This window comes from Heloderma suspectum, chromosome 15 (genome assembly GCF_057233095.1).
Source record: "Heloderma suspectum isolate Gila_16-S chromosome 15, 16-S_ref, whole genome shotgun sequence".
NCBI classification, from domain to species: Eukaryota; Metazoa; Chordata; class Lepidosauria; order Squamata; family Helodermatidae; genus Heloderma; species Heloderma suspectum.
The window spans coordinates 4,038,333-4,051,314 of NC_139472.1; the positions used below are offsets into that span (position 1 = coordinate 4,038,333).

A 12,982-nucleotide genomic window follows, 5' to 3' on the forward strand; every position below is an offset into this window, starting at 1 on the left:
CAACCCCTGCCCAAAGGATGAGGCTGGTAGTCCTGTATCTGTAATCACACTTTATTCAGAGCCTGTATACGCAGGTAATTCACAAAGGAACTCCAATTTGAGAACAGGTTACATGGGTTTTTAAAGGAAAACAAAGTACATAGTAAAAATATTAGGCAAAGGCTTTACCCTATCAGAATCAAGCATATGTTATCTATATCCAATTACATTTGGGTTTATTTGGATCATGCATGCATCAGGCATTTATCACATCTACAGAATGCTTCTTTCTATCCATGAATACACTCTTAAGCACAGCTGGGGCTCAATGATTTGCAAATTCTAGCAAGGCAGTACCTTATCTCACTGGTGATGGGTTTTTGCCCTTGCCCTCATGGGATAGGAGTTGGAGCCTGCTTTATCAGTGTGCAGGAATGTTTATTCTACCCTCTTACCCAGTTCTTGTTTTTCTCAGCTACTCCTTTACAATATTACAATATTCTCTGTATTCTCTGTATTTTTCCATCTTGGAGATTTTGGTTCAGGCCTAACCCTTAGGCCTTTCCCCCCCCACAAGTGTCTGGGTAGGTTCAGGTCAGAAGGAGGGCTCCATCAGGTTGACCCCAGACACAGCCACGGGCATCTGTCAGGGATGCTGTAGTTCCACCCTTTATTGCAGGTCCTGCATTGAGCAGGGCGTTGGACAAGATGATCTCCAAGGTCCCTTCTAACGCTCACATTCTATTACCCTTCTGTCTGCCACTACAGGGTAAGCTTAGGAGGAGGCAGGAGGGCTTATGGAGGGAATTGGGGGCAAGGTTGGGGATGGACTCATTTTGACTTAAGCTCATTCCAGATTGGGCCCAGAGGAGCTTGCTTGTTGCTGACTCAGGCTGAGGTAGAATGAGGAGATAACTTTCCAAAGCTTCACCAGCTTTGGTGATGATGACCGGGAAGAAGCTGGGTAGTTCCACAGAGTTCATCCAGGAATTGAGCAAGGGCGGTAGGCCACCAGTGAGCAGCTCTTCCTGAAGAACTGGGCCAGAGTTAGCAGCTTTATAGGGCCAGATGACCCTCTATTGGCTCCTTGGGTCATCTGTTCCCTGTTGAGCTGGAAGCCTCAGTACCACCATCCAGCTACTACCGATGGCACTGCAGTGCAGAAGGAATCAGGTTAGCATAGCCTTCCCCAACTTGGTGCACTCCAGGCATCTTGGACGACAACTCCCGGAATTCCTGTCCATCAGCCACATTGGCAAGTGCTCATGGGAGTTGAAGTCCAAAACATCTGGAGGACACCAGGTTGGGGAAGGCTGGGCGAGGGGTTCTCTCTGTATTCGTGCTGCTCTGGGCTTCGGGCTCCTAAGCTGCTATTCACAGAGTCTGCAGTTCAAGACACGCACACAGAGCCTTACTGAGAGGAGAGTTTGGCATATGAATTACCCTCTGACCTGCGGATGAAGGTTCAGGGTCTCCTTCCTAATTGGGGAGGACTCGTTGAACAGCCAGCAAAAGCAGGGGCTGCACTGACATTTATTAACTCGGCTTGTCAGTTCAAAGCGGCTGCCTCCATTGATTCCTCAGGAGAGGGAGGGCAGTTCTGTCACTCTCCCTCCTCCCCCTCCCTGCTGCGGTCCCCAAGGGCCTGTTGGAATACACACTTTGAAGGGTTTCCACGACCCCTGAGGCCATGTTGTCCTCCACTCCTGATAAAAGTGAAGGAGGACACGCTTTGATCTCTGGAGCCATGCCTTATCCTGATGGATTGGAAAGTCCTTTTCTGAAAGTCTCAACATGCCTGTTCTGGCCTCTGTCACGGAAGAGCGAGGTGATGGAGGCCGGGCAGTATAGAAAGGCCCTCATCATTATCCCAGTGCCACTGACATCCCTGGTTGCATGAGAAAGGCAAAAAGGCCACCTAGAGAGAAGTACTGCCTGTCTGCTTTGCAGGGACTGGAAAGATTTCAAGAATTATCCTGTCCTCGCCGAACAGGCAGCAAACAAACAGGCAACTGAACACAGGAAATCGAAGCAAAGCGTTTTACGAACAGGATTGGGGCTGAATTTTCGCAACGCTTTTTCAGAATGGAATGAAACTGCAAGTCATTCCCAGGAGAGCTAGTGAGATGTAATGGTTGGTATGTCAGACTAGGACTGGAGAGACGCCATGCTCAGATCCCATCACAATCGTCAAGCCCAGTGGGTAACTTTCAGCCAGCCACCATCTCTCACCCTAACCCTAACATCACAGGGTTGTTGTGAGGATAAGGTGTTCTAAGCCTAACCTACATTGCAGGGTTCTTACAAGGCCAATGTGGGCCATTCAGATCCAGGGAAAGGAATATCAAACTCCCTCCTAACCTACATTGCAGGGTTCTTACAAGGCCAATGTGGGCCATTCAGATCCAGGGAAAGGAATATCAAACTCCCTCTCCCAGTATTGTGGGCCTGATCCAAATCACTCCCACTGCAGCTGTATTTACCCTTCTGCCTTTACGCCCTGGTTCCGGCTCCTTTCTGCCTGCTGTCTACAGATGGACAAATCGGTTGATACACCGTCTGTGTCAGTTTCGCGTGTATTCAATCATAAGTCCGTTCAATTTCCGCCCCAGTCTACAATTTTTTTAAAAAAAGATCGGCATGAAAATTCACATTTACATTCCTGTGCAACTTTCCCCAATGTGCGCGTTTTTGTATGCAGCTTTCCCCCAGTGTGCGCATTTTTACACGCAGTGTTTGAGCTGAGAGTTGCATCGCAAAATTTGGAGAAGTGTGCAATCCAAAGTCTAACGGTGTTTTGATCCAGATCTTGGTACAGGAAGATCCCAGAGTGCAGGACACGGAATAATGGGCTCAAGTGACAGAAAGCCAGATTCCATCTGAACATCAGGAAAAACTTCCTGACTGTTAGAGCAATACGACAGTGGAGCCAATGACCTAGGGTGGTGGTGGGCCCTCCCACACTGGAGGCATTGAAGACGAGGCTGGACAGCCATCTGTCGGGGATGCTCTGACTCAGATTCCTGCACTGAGCAGGGGGTTGGACCCGATGGCCTTGTACGCCCCTTCCAACCCTACTGTTCTATAGTTCTATGATTGTATGATAAGATGTATGTATGTATGTATGTATGTATGTATGTATTTCATTTATATCCCACCTTATTTCCTCCTTAAGGAACCCAAAGTGGCATATATAATCCTCCTCCTCCATTTTATCCTCACAACAACAACCCTGTGAGGTAGGCTGGGCTGAGAGTCTGTGACTGGCCCAAAGTCACCTGGTGAGCTTCCATGGCCGAATGGGGACTAGAACCTGGTTCTCCTGGCTCCTAGTCCAGCACTCTCGCCACTACACCACGCTGAATTAGGCCGGTTTGCTTAAAAATGCCAAAATTCTCTCCCCCAACCCTGATCCCTGCCATTGTCTATGGGTGACCAGCCAGATGGGAGATTAATAAATTTAATAAATACATAAATAAAAAAAATTGTCTACAACTCAGCCCTGCCACTTGGCCAAATGATCAGGCTGTTGTTGTGAAGATGGGGAGATGCCCACTCAGATGGAATTGTGGGCATTTGCTATGCTGGCTCCAGATTGAGGGGGGGGGACCTTTGGGCAAGAGATCCTCCGGTAGCCCCTGCGGAGGAGGATCTTTTGCCCGAGCTCCCCCACCACATCTGGAGCCAGCATAGCGAATGCTCACAATGCTATGCCCATCTTCTTTCCCTCTCCACGCCCTTCCAGAGTAGTCAATCCAGCATCTATGATTATAGGAAGCCATCCATTTTTTCTTGTCCCCTTTCCTTGCTAAATAACACCATGCCTGGGGCTACCCTGCTGTCCGCTAGATACTCATAAGCTGTTGCCATGGTTCCCCCCAGTCAGTTTCCCTGTGCTTAGTCCTTTTCATCTCCCCTGCCCCTCGTAATCCTCCCCGTCAGAACCCTTATGTTGCTGTCCATTTGAGCCGTCAACATGTGTGGCCACATTTTTCTTCAGTACCCAGATAGCAAATGTGGTGTGGTTGACTCTATAAGGCAGCAGTAGGCAACATGTTGCCCTCATGCAGTCCCCCCGGCCATTTTTATGGCCCCCGCTGCTGTGTCTTCTGAAATGTGGTGCCTTCTGAAGTTTGGTGATGTGGCAGCGAGGGGGAGGGAATCCCATTTCAAAAGGAAAAATGGGCAGTTTGCTGCTGAAATTCAGTGGTGCAGTGGCAAAAATGGACTATTTTAAACTTTTCCCATGTTGCTGCACTGCTGAATTTCAGCGGCAAACCGTCCGTTTTTCCTTTCATATGGGGTGCTTTTTTCCTGCTTCTGTGCACCACCAGAGGCAGGGGTTTGAGGCGTGAGAGCAAATAGGTTTCCATGCCCTGGAAGCTGTTCACCCATGTTGTGGGGGCACACCTAGAAATCTCCAGGAATAGGCCCTTTCCAAAAGTTGAGAATGGCGAACCCAAGTTTGTGACCAAGCATCGCTTGACACAGAGTTGTAGCCAATCCTGCCTCTTGGATTGATAATGCACATTTCCAAGCACATTTCTCATATTCACACACTGTTTTGTGGACTTGTAGAGCTGGAATGGACCTTAAAGGCCATCTAGCTCAGCCCCTTCCCAGTGTGGGAAATTCATTGCTACAACATCCCTGACAGGTGGCCATTTTTAGATGTACAACAACAACAACAATTTCCAAGGAGTAGCTGTGTCAAGCATATTGCAACAAAAGGGAGCAATCCTGTGGCCCCTAGACATCGTGTGAAGGGCCTTAGGACACTGGGAATTCCCCCCTCTGAGGTCCGAGTAAGTGATCCAACCCACCTCCCCCACCCCCTCAAAGCCGGCACAGAAAGAACTGTGCTGGCTGCCCTCCAAGCTCGGAAAAGCGACCTCGGAGAGGGGGGAAAGGGGGGGTTTCAGTGGGCAGGGAGGGGAGGAAACTGAAGAGGCCAGGATATGAGCTGTTCTGAGCCTGTTCCAGTTCCTTACCTCCCTCTCTGAAGTGCTATTGCTAGACGGGCAAAAACGCCCGCCAAGTGCAAAATGCAGGGTGGGAGGATGGGGAGATGAGGATTGCTTCTGCCGCTCCTCCCGCCCTGCATTGGATGATCAGAAGCCTCCACGTTCAGGGGGCTTCTGAGCATCACGGGTGCAGTTGATAGGACTGGGCCCTAACAGAATCACATAGCATAATCTTTTAGAGGCCTGCACCTACTTGGACTGATTCATGTGACATTGTCCTTAGTCAGCAGACAGAGGGACGCATGGCCCATGTCATGGGCTGGCATTGCCAGGCACCTGTCAAGGCCCACATTCCGACAAAGACCCCGCTGCTGACCCCCAGGGTGCCCTGGCTGCCCTTCTCCTTGCCGTTCCTGTCTGTCCGCTTGGTCTCTCTAAGCATGTAAGCAGCGACAAGGACAAGGAGAAGGAGCTAGTTCCCTTCCCCTTCCTTCCTGGCTGGGGTATGGATTGGGACCCAAGGAAGCGGGCAAGTGAAGTGCAGTGATGGCACTGGTGAACAGCAGGGCCCAGTGAAGGTATCATATTCACAGGCCCCCCGAAATCTGGAGCTGACACTAGGTATGTACAGACACACACCCTGTGATGTGCAAATTGGCCCAAAGGTATGCTGTCATTCATCAGAGAGATGGGTTGGCCATTAGGGATGGATGAATCTATAAATTTCTCTCCATTTCCATGTTTTTCCAATCTTAAGTTCAGCATGCCCTGAACTTTGAGAAAAACATTTGCACGGAAATCTGTTGGCATTTCTGTGCGCTTTTCTCACGTGAGTTTTTTATGCACTTTTGCCTGATGATAATGTTAAAAATGCATTAGATTAGGAAAATTGATTGCAAAGAATGTTTATATTTACCAATATACACATTTTTGTATGCACTTTCCCTTAATATACATACTTTTGTGCACATTTTTCGATTGGAGAGCTCCGTTTCAAAATTCGGAGAAGTGCGAGTTTTGAGGGATAATGGAGTTTTGCTTCGCATGTGGTTTTGAAATTGCAAAATTAGGCAAGTTTGCATTAAAATGTAGACTGAGTGGATTTCTCCCCCATTGCTGTTGGCCGTTGAGCACACCTCATTGTTCTGTTTTATCATACTCCCCTGAAAGAAATAAGGCAGCATTCATTTCTGCGGCCATAACAGCTGCACATCACCTGCTAAGCCACAGCGGCCCCGGACAGGATGGGGGCAGGAGGGAAATGGGTCTCCTTGGAGAGAACCTCCATTTCTAGTCCGAACTGTATGCCATCTGCTTGGCTGGAAGAGAGTCTACCTGCCCTGGGCTGTGACGACACCCCACTGAAGGGAGCTATTCATGTCATGCAGCCGGCGAGCCAGGAAACCGTCAGAAACGTGGCCACTGGGAGAGCATTTGCATAGCTCCCCTCTCATTGGCTCAGCTCCCTGACGGGGGCGTGCCCGAGGCAAATTTGTCGATGTCGGCTGGGGTGTCTTTAAGGTATCTCCATGCACAGAGAGGCTGGTCTGAGGGCTGGTTGAAAGGGACCTTGGAAGAATCCAAGAAGACTGAAGTTGGACCTCAGCCTGGATGAACAGGTATGCTTTGGCAGGAAAAAAAGAGTACTTTCCTGTTCGTTGCACGTAGGAGTGAATGAGCTACAGATGTAGCGATGGGGGCACCTTGGATTTACGGCTAGAAGCTGCTACTTGGGAAGGATGAGAAACCTTGGAGTATTCTCGGGGGCTGAAAAGTGAGTTAGGAACGTGCTCCCTCTTTGTTATTCCACGGACGAGCCAGATCCTTGAAAGCTAAAACACTCGGATTTAACTCTGCCTAATCCCACCGAAGCTTACCGGGTGATATTTGCTTAAATCCAAGTGCTTTGCTGTGGATTAAGTCATCCTCTTGGCATGCTTTTTATTGAACAGCTCAGGAAAATGTTTGGATATACCCAGGGGGCCAAAAATATCACTTCCTTCCATCGGCTGAAGAGGATCGTGGCATTGGCTTAACACAATTTGGTGTCGTGGAGATGCAGGGCCGCACGACGAGAGACTGTGCTTGCACACGGGTGGCATAAGACGTGGGCCTGCCACTGACAGCAACAGATGCAGTAGCTCCATTTTTCCCAGCTGTTGCTGTATGGATGTGCAGCCAGCTGTTACTGGGTCCCTTAACTGTTGTCTGTGTGCAAGCCGAGGCCCATCAAGGCTGTTCACATGAACACGAAAACCTCTAGGATGACCAGCCCTTAAAAAGATCAGGCTTCAAAGCACAGTCAACAACCTCCGTTTCCTCCTCTGTGAAATGGGAAGAAGATATGGCGGCGAGAAACCCCTGCGCTGTACTGTCAGGTGAAGTGACAAAAATGAAATGAAGTCGAGGCAGAAAAACAGGCTTAAATGAGGCATTCAGATAGATCTGTATTTAAAGAGCTACGGTTAGTTTTGTTCGTGGGGGGAATCCACCATTTTGGAGACCAGGGCTCCCCAACGAGAACCTGCCAAGTGTCCCAAATCAACAAGATTTGGGAGAGCCACGATCAGATAGCTCCGAATTTTTCACTTAAAAGCAGATGCACTCTGTGTGTGTGTGTGTGTGTGTTTGCGAAGTGTCCCGCTGACATTTTCCTGATCAAAAATGGCTCTCCAAAACTGCTGCTATTAGCCCTACTGGCGGGGTGGGTGTGGGAGGGAGAGTCAACTAGTTGTGTCATTCCTGTCCGTTTCCTCCCCCCCCCCCCCGCAACCAGTGGGGTCAATAGCTATTTTGATCAGGAAAATGGCAAAGGAAGGGAAGGGTTAAACCAGAGTCACTTCCAGGTTTGGGGCTATCTGACAACAGCAGTGACAGGCAGCCATTTTAACTTCCCACACTGCCCAGTGTAGCATTACTCCAGGGCATTCTGGGAAACCCAAATGGCATCTTTCCAACCCAGCCGCCTAGCAGGGCAGATGTCAGGATCCAAAGGCACCACCGGGGTCCCAGTAGCTACTCAGGAAGGTTGAGTGCTGATATTGAGCTTGGGTTAAACATCCCTTTGCCCCCCCCCCCGATCCATTTCTGGGAGTGTCTCTGCAGCTGTATTTAAGGGGATTTTCTTTTTTAAAAAAATGTTGGGATAGCCAGTTCTAAATCTCCGGGATGCGTCACATCTTTTTGCCCTTGGATGAAGAAAAAAATGTACATGTTTAATTCAGCGTCTCTCCACTGCCTTCACATCCCCCTCCCCTCACTAGGAACGACCAGCACTAGTCAAAAGCAATCATGCCAATTCGAAAAGGCTTATGGATGAGGAAGGTTTATGCTGTCTGTCCCAGGATCCCACTTCTTCTTTTTAAGTCTTCAAAAGGATTTGGGGATTGCCAGAGATGATGACGGAAACAAAAGTGATTCTCTGTACCACCGCCCTCCAGCTGTGGATGCAAAATGTTATCTGAGCGTGTGTGAGTGTGAATTCGCGTGCGGGGAGGTGACTGCTGTGAAGGGAATGCAAATTTTCCATGTTTTATTTTCCGCAGCTTTTGGCAAGACCTTGTCCCTCAGGCAAAATAACATCTTGGGATTGTGCCGCGAAGTAAGTGGCCTGCCGATTTCCACATGACATAATTTCTGGCCTTTAGGGCGAAGACCTTTGCTTAACATCTTAGCTGGAGAGTGGACTTTTTACATCATCATTATCATTATTTTCTCTTCACTGAAATACATCTGGGATAGCCCTGAGGGGATGGTCAGTTTCTTCTTCCTTTTCTGTTTTGTCAAACTCGCATGGGCGTGAGGTGAGAGATCGATGCCTCAGCCATTGTTTGTGGGAGCTTCAACGGTGTGGCTTTGTGCCACGCACATCTTGATCTGGCAAAGGGTGGTCTCCTCAACATGGCTGCGCCTGCGTTTTTGGACTGTTTTGGTCGAGGCCGGCTGCAACAGATTGGACAACGTGGGGAGCTGCCTCCGTCGCCGTGCTCCCGCCGGAGACCCAGCAGCGGCAGGAAGGGGTGTCGCCTTTTGAGGCCGCTGGAACCAATCAAGTGCTACCCGGAAGCTCCACCTCCCGTGCGTCACTGTAGGTATCGGGCATCGGATGGCGGCTCTGTCATAACCGCCTCTAAGGGTAGAGGTGGATCTGCTTGCAGGTGGATCTGCTTGGATCTGCTTGCAGGCGGATCTGCTTGCAGGTGGATCTGTTTTTGCAAAAGGGATTTCCGTCAGGGGGCGATTTTATCGCCGCTGTTATCTCGAACTAGGCTCGTGAAAAACAGATGAAAACTTCCCTGCCTCCGCCGCCGGCCAGTATTTTTAGAAGACGGTTAAGTTTGAAGAACGCAATACTTAACAATAATATTTAATGCTTTCTCAGTCCTTTGAATCTGATTCGTTGTTATTCATTTTATTACTACATTTATATCCCGCCTTTTTTCCTCTTGTGAGGAAGCCCAGGTGGGTCACGTGGTTCTCTTCCTCTCCATTTTATCCTCACAACAAGCCTGTGAGGTGGGCTAGGCTGAGAGTCCGTGAGTGGCCCAGAGCCACCCGGTGAGCTTCATGGCTGAGTGGGGACTAGAACCCGGATCTGCAGAGTCCTAGTCTGACACTCTAACCACTACACCACACTGGCTCTCTGATTAGCAGGAAGCTGAGGACAAATATGGGGAAGAACATCTTCCTGACACAGCGCAGGGTTAAATTACAGTACTCACTGTCCCAAGACATGATGGCCACTGACGCAGATGGCTTTAAAAAGGGATTAGACTGTCTCATGGAGGAGAAGGATATTAATGGGTAAATGGAACTGCCAGGATCAGAGGCAGTATACCACGGAACACCAGTTCCTGGGGACCAGTGATTGGAGAGGGCTATTGCCTTTAGGTCCCTGCTCATGGGCTTCCCAGAAGCACCTGGTTGGCCACTGCGACGAAAGAGGGTAGTGGACGGGATGGGCTCCTGGTTTGATCCAGCAGGGTCTGCTCTTGCGTTCTGAGTGTTCAAAGCATCTCATTTCCAGTAGTTCAGCAACCTTTACAACGGGGATGGGGAACCTCCAGCCTGTGGGCCAGATGCAGCTCCTGGGAGTTCCCCACCTGGCTCCCAAGCTTGTTCTGCTGTTATCTCTGATCAGTGATCGGAGATAACAGCTAAATCTGTTATTTAAAGACAATTAGATGTGAAATACCCTGTGTAATATCGAGCTGAGCTTTCGGCAGGCATGGGAACTGTGCTTCTGGGACCTAAGCCTAAGTAGGCATGCAATAAGATTGGACTGTATTTTGTATGCTTGGAGGGGGAAATGTTCCATGTGGTGAGAGTTTTGTTTCATTTATTATATTTCTACACCGTCCCGTAGCCGAAGCTCTCTGGACAGTTTTATATCTCTCCTTGGCCTTGCACAGTGTCCTTAGGCCTGCCCACCCTTTCCAAAGTGGAATTAGGCCCCTGGGGTGAAAAAGGATCACTACCCATGCCTTACAACAACCCTGTGAGGTAGATCAACAATTTTGGAGAGCATAGGAAAGTGTATGTGTGCATGCTCGTCTTAAGTCCAACTGATCTGCCTGTGGGGAGGATGGAACATATTACATTTGGGATGAGCAGCTTGAGAGAGAGGCTTGGTTGAGGGAAGGCTTCACTGGGGTGTGATTTGAATCTGGGACTTCCTTATTCGCAGCTCAGTCTCTCGGCTCAAATTACCGTCTGTCGTTACTTTGCCAGCCTTTGAGCCAGTGTACTTGCAGCGCTGTGTTCTGTCTGCTCCCTCCTCATCTTTCGGGTTGTCTTCCCTGAGCTCTGCGGGTCAGCTTTGGTTTTGGGGTGGCCATCGGCTGACCTCCTACCCACCAAATGTGGGGGTTGTTCCTTCCCCTTTGGCGATGGCGGCTTGAGGCTAATGGGGACTGCTCTCCTGGCATACGCACTACTTTTCCAGGTGCACTGACATGGCACATCTTGTGGGGGCTGACCGAAGCTCGGTAGCGGAGCTCCTGCTTTTCATGCAGACGGTCCCAGGTTCAATCCCCGGAGACTCCAGTTAAAAAGAGAGAGAAAAGAGTCAGGTAGCAGGTGAATGGAAGGACACCGGAGATCCATACCTGGAGAGTCAGAGTAATATAATAGTGGGCTTGATGGGCCAACAGTTCCTGTATGCCTTCCAATGTGTCTAGGCGTTTCATCATTTGTCAAGAATCTTCTAGCTCTATCTTGGATGAATCTTTCACCTAGCTGCAGTGCCCCTTCATATTTCAGGGGTATTGAACCTCTTTCAGCCCGAGGGCTGAATTCCATTTCATAGCAGCTCTCGGGGGCCGCATTGCAGCGGTGGCTGGGAGCACAGCCGGAAACATCTGCATATTTTAGGTTAAAGCTCTTCCTGCCAGTCACCAAGCCTTGAGGCATTTCAACCTTTTAGAACAGGTGAAAAAGCTGCACAAAACTGGGAAACCGCCCAAATGAGTGGTGGTTGGGGGGAAAGGGGTGGAGCCAGGGGAGGAGGCGTGGCTATCCAGGGAATGCTGGAGGGCTGGATTTGGCCCCTGATCCTGAGGTTTTGTACGCCTATCATATAGGGTTTGCATGACTCTGCTGCCCTTTGGGTTATGCTGAATACTTGCCTTCAACCCTGCCCCCCCCCCCCAATGAACAACCCCACACAGATTTGGTTTCTATGTATTTCTATTTCCAATTTGCATTGATTTCCTTGGGAATATCAAGAATGGCGCAAACCACCCCAGCTTCTGTTCCATTTCCTACCCTCATCTCCTACCACCCATGTCTGTCTGGTGAACCACCTGTTCTTTAGATGGTCATGCCCCCTTCCCCTGTCTACTGATAGTTTGGTGGTTCCCCAGGTCTTGACCCACGGGTGTTGACCCGTAGAGCGCAGGGGGCTGACAAACAGCTTGTCCGAGCACCTCTCTCTTCCCCACCCTCCACGGCCCGATCTGTTATTCTTCTCTGCTGCAGAATAGTGTTTTGTGTTCTGGCATGGCAGATTGGTGGTTTACCTCCAGCCTACGGAGACACCAGAGTTGGGGAAGAAGAAACGAGAGACCAAACTAATCCCCATGTTTGGGGCATTTTCGGGACATGTTTTGGGAAAACCCATTTGCCCTCATGCAGTTAACAGTCTCCCCGCAGTGTATAGGTTCATTGGGACTTTAAGCCAGCTCGTGGCCAGCAACAGAGGGGGGCAAGTTTGGCGTTTGCCATAACCCCAAGTCAACTGAAGGCTCATCACACTGTTTCCGTTTCCCCTTTTCACTGAGTGTTCAAGAAGATCAGGTGCAGCCGGAGAGAATTTTCATTCTACATGTCCTGCCTGAACATGGGTTAGTGGGCCCCACTTCAGGGTATGGGGGGATATGGAGGGGCACTCCCCCCCCAACTCCTGTATCCTGAAGCCTGTATCAAGCCAGCTGCCTTTGTATGAACCAAGAGCTTAGATTCTCAGAAGAGTCCACTGGTAATTTTGCACAGCTGACATCATGTGCTACGTGATGCTGGTTAACCCAATCAGGGCCATATTCGAGTGAATGCATAAAATGTGCACAGCCGAGCATCACAAGCAGTTAAAACTCAGCCTGTTCTTCTGAACTGTTCTCCCTGTGCGAATGTCCCCCCTCCTCTTCATCTCTCTCTCCTCCTTCTCTCCCTCTCTTAGAGCTAGCCCACATAAACAAGTGATGTGGGCCATTAATTCCCCCGAATACATGGGAACGGATGGGATTTTTGTTTCTTTTTTATGTCTGGGATCAATTATTGACCTGGTAATGAATGGGGAATCTGTACTCGGGGTCTAAAATCAGACACCTGGGATTAGTGGTCCCTTTCTATCCACCTCAGGTGTGTGTGTGTGTGTTGGGGGGGACTTTCCCCAGGGTTTGCAGTCCAGAATTTGGCAGCTCGGGGCTTGGGGAAATGGATGATGTTTGGAGGTGCCCAAACATGTTGACTCTTTTATTGCAGAGGCGAAACAAATCACAAGGAATTTTCTCCTGCCAGGCTGTTAATCCTTTCTAGATTTG

At 49.5% G+C, this 12,982-nt stretch overlaps 1 protein-coding gene across 3 annotated transcripts in view; it reads left to right on the plus strand.

Annotated features, from left to right (window-relative positions):
- The window catches only part of DVL1 (dishevelled segment polarity protein 1), a 136,943-nt gene that overhangs the window by 82,417 nt on the left and 41,544 nt on the right, over positions 1 to 12,982 (plus strand). The window contains exon 1 of one of the 3 annotated variants that reach the window (XM_084822187.1): positions 8,964 to 9,030. The exons of the other annotated variants lie outside the window; for them this stretch is intronic. The gene's annotated coding sequence lies outside the window, so the exon portion shown is untranslated. Of the gene's footprint in view, positions 1 to 8,963; positions 9,031 to 12,982 lie in introns of those variants that run through there. 3 annotated transcript variants of the gene reach the window in all.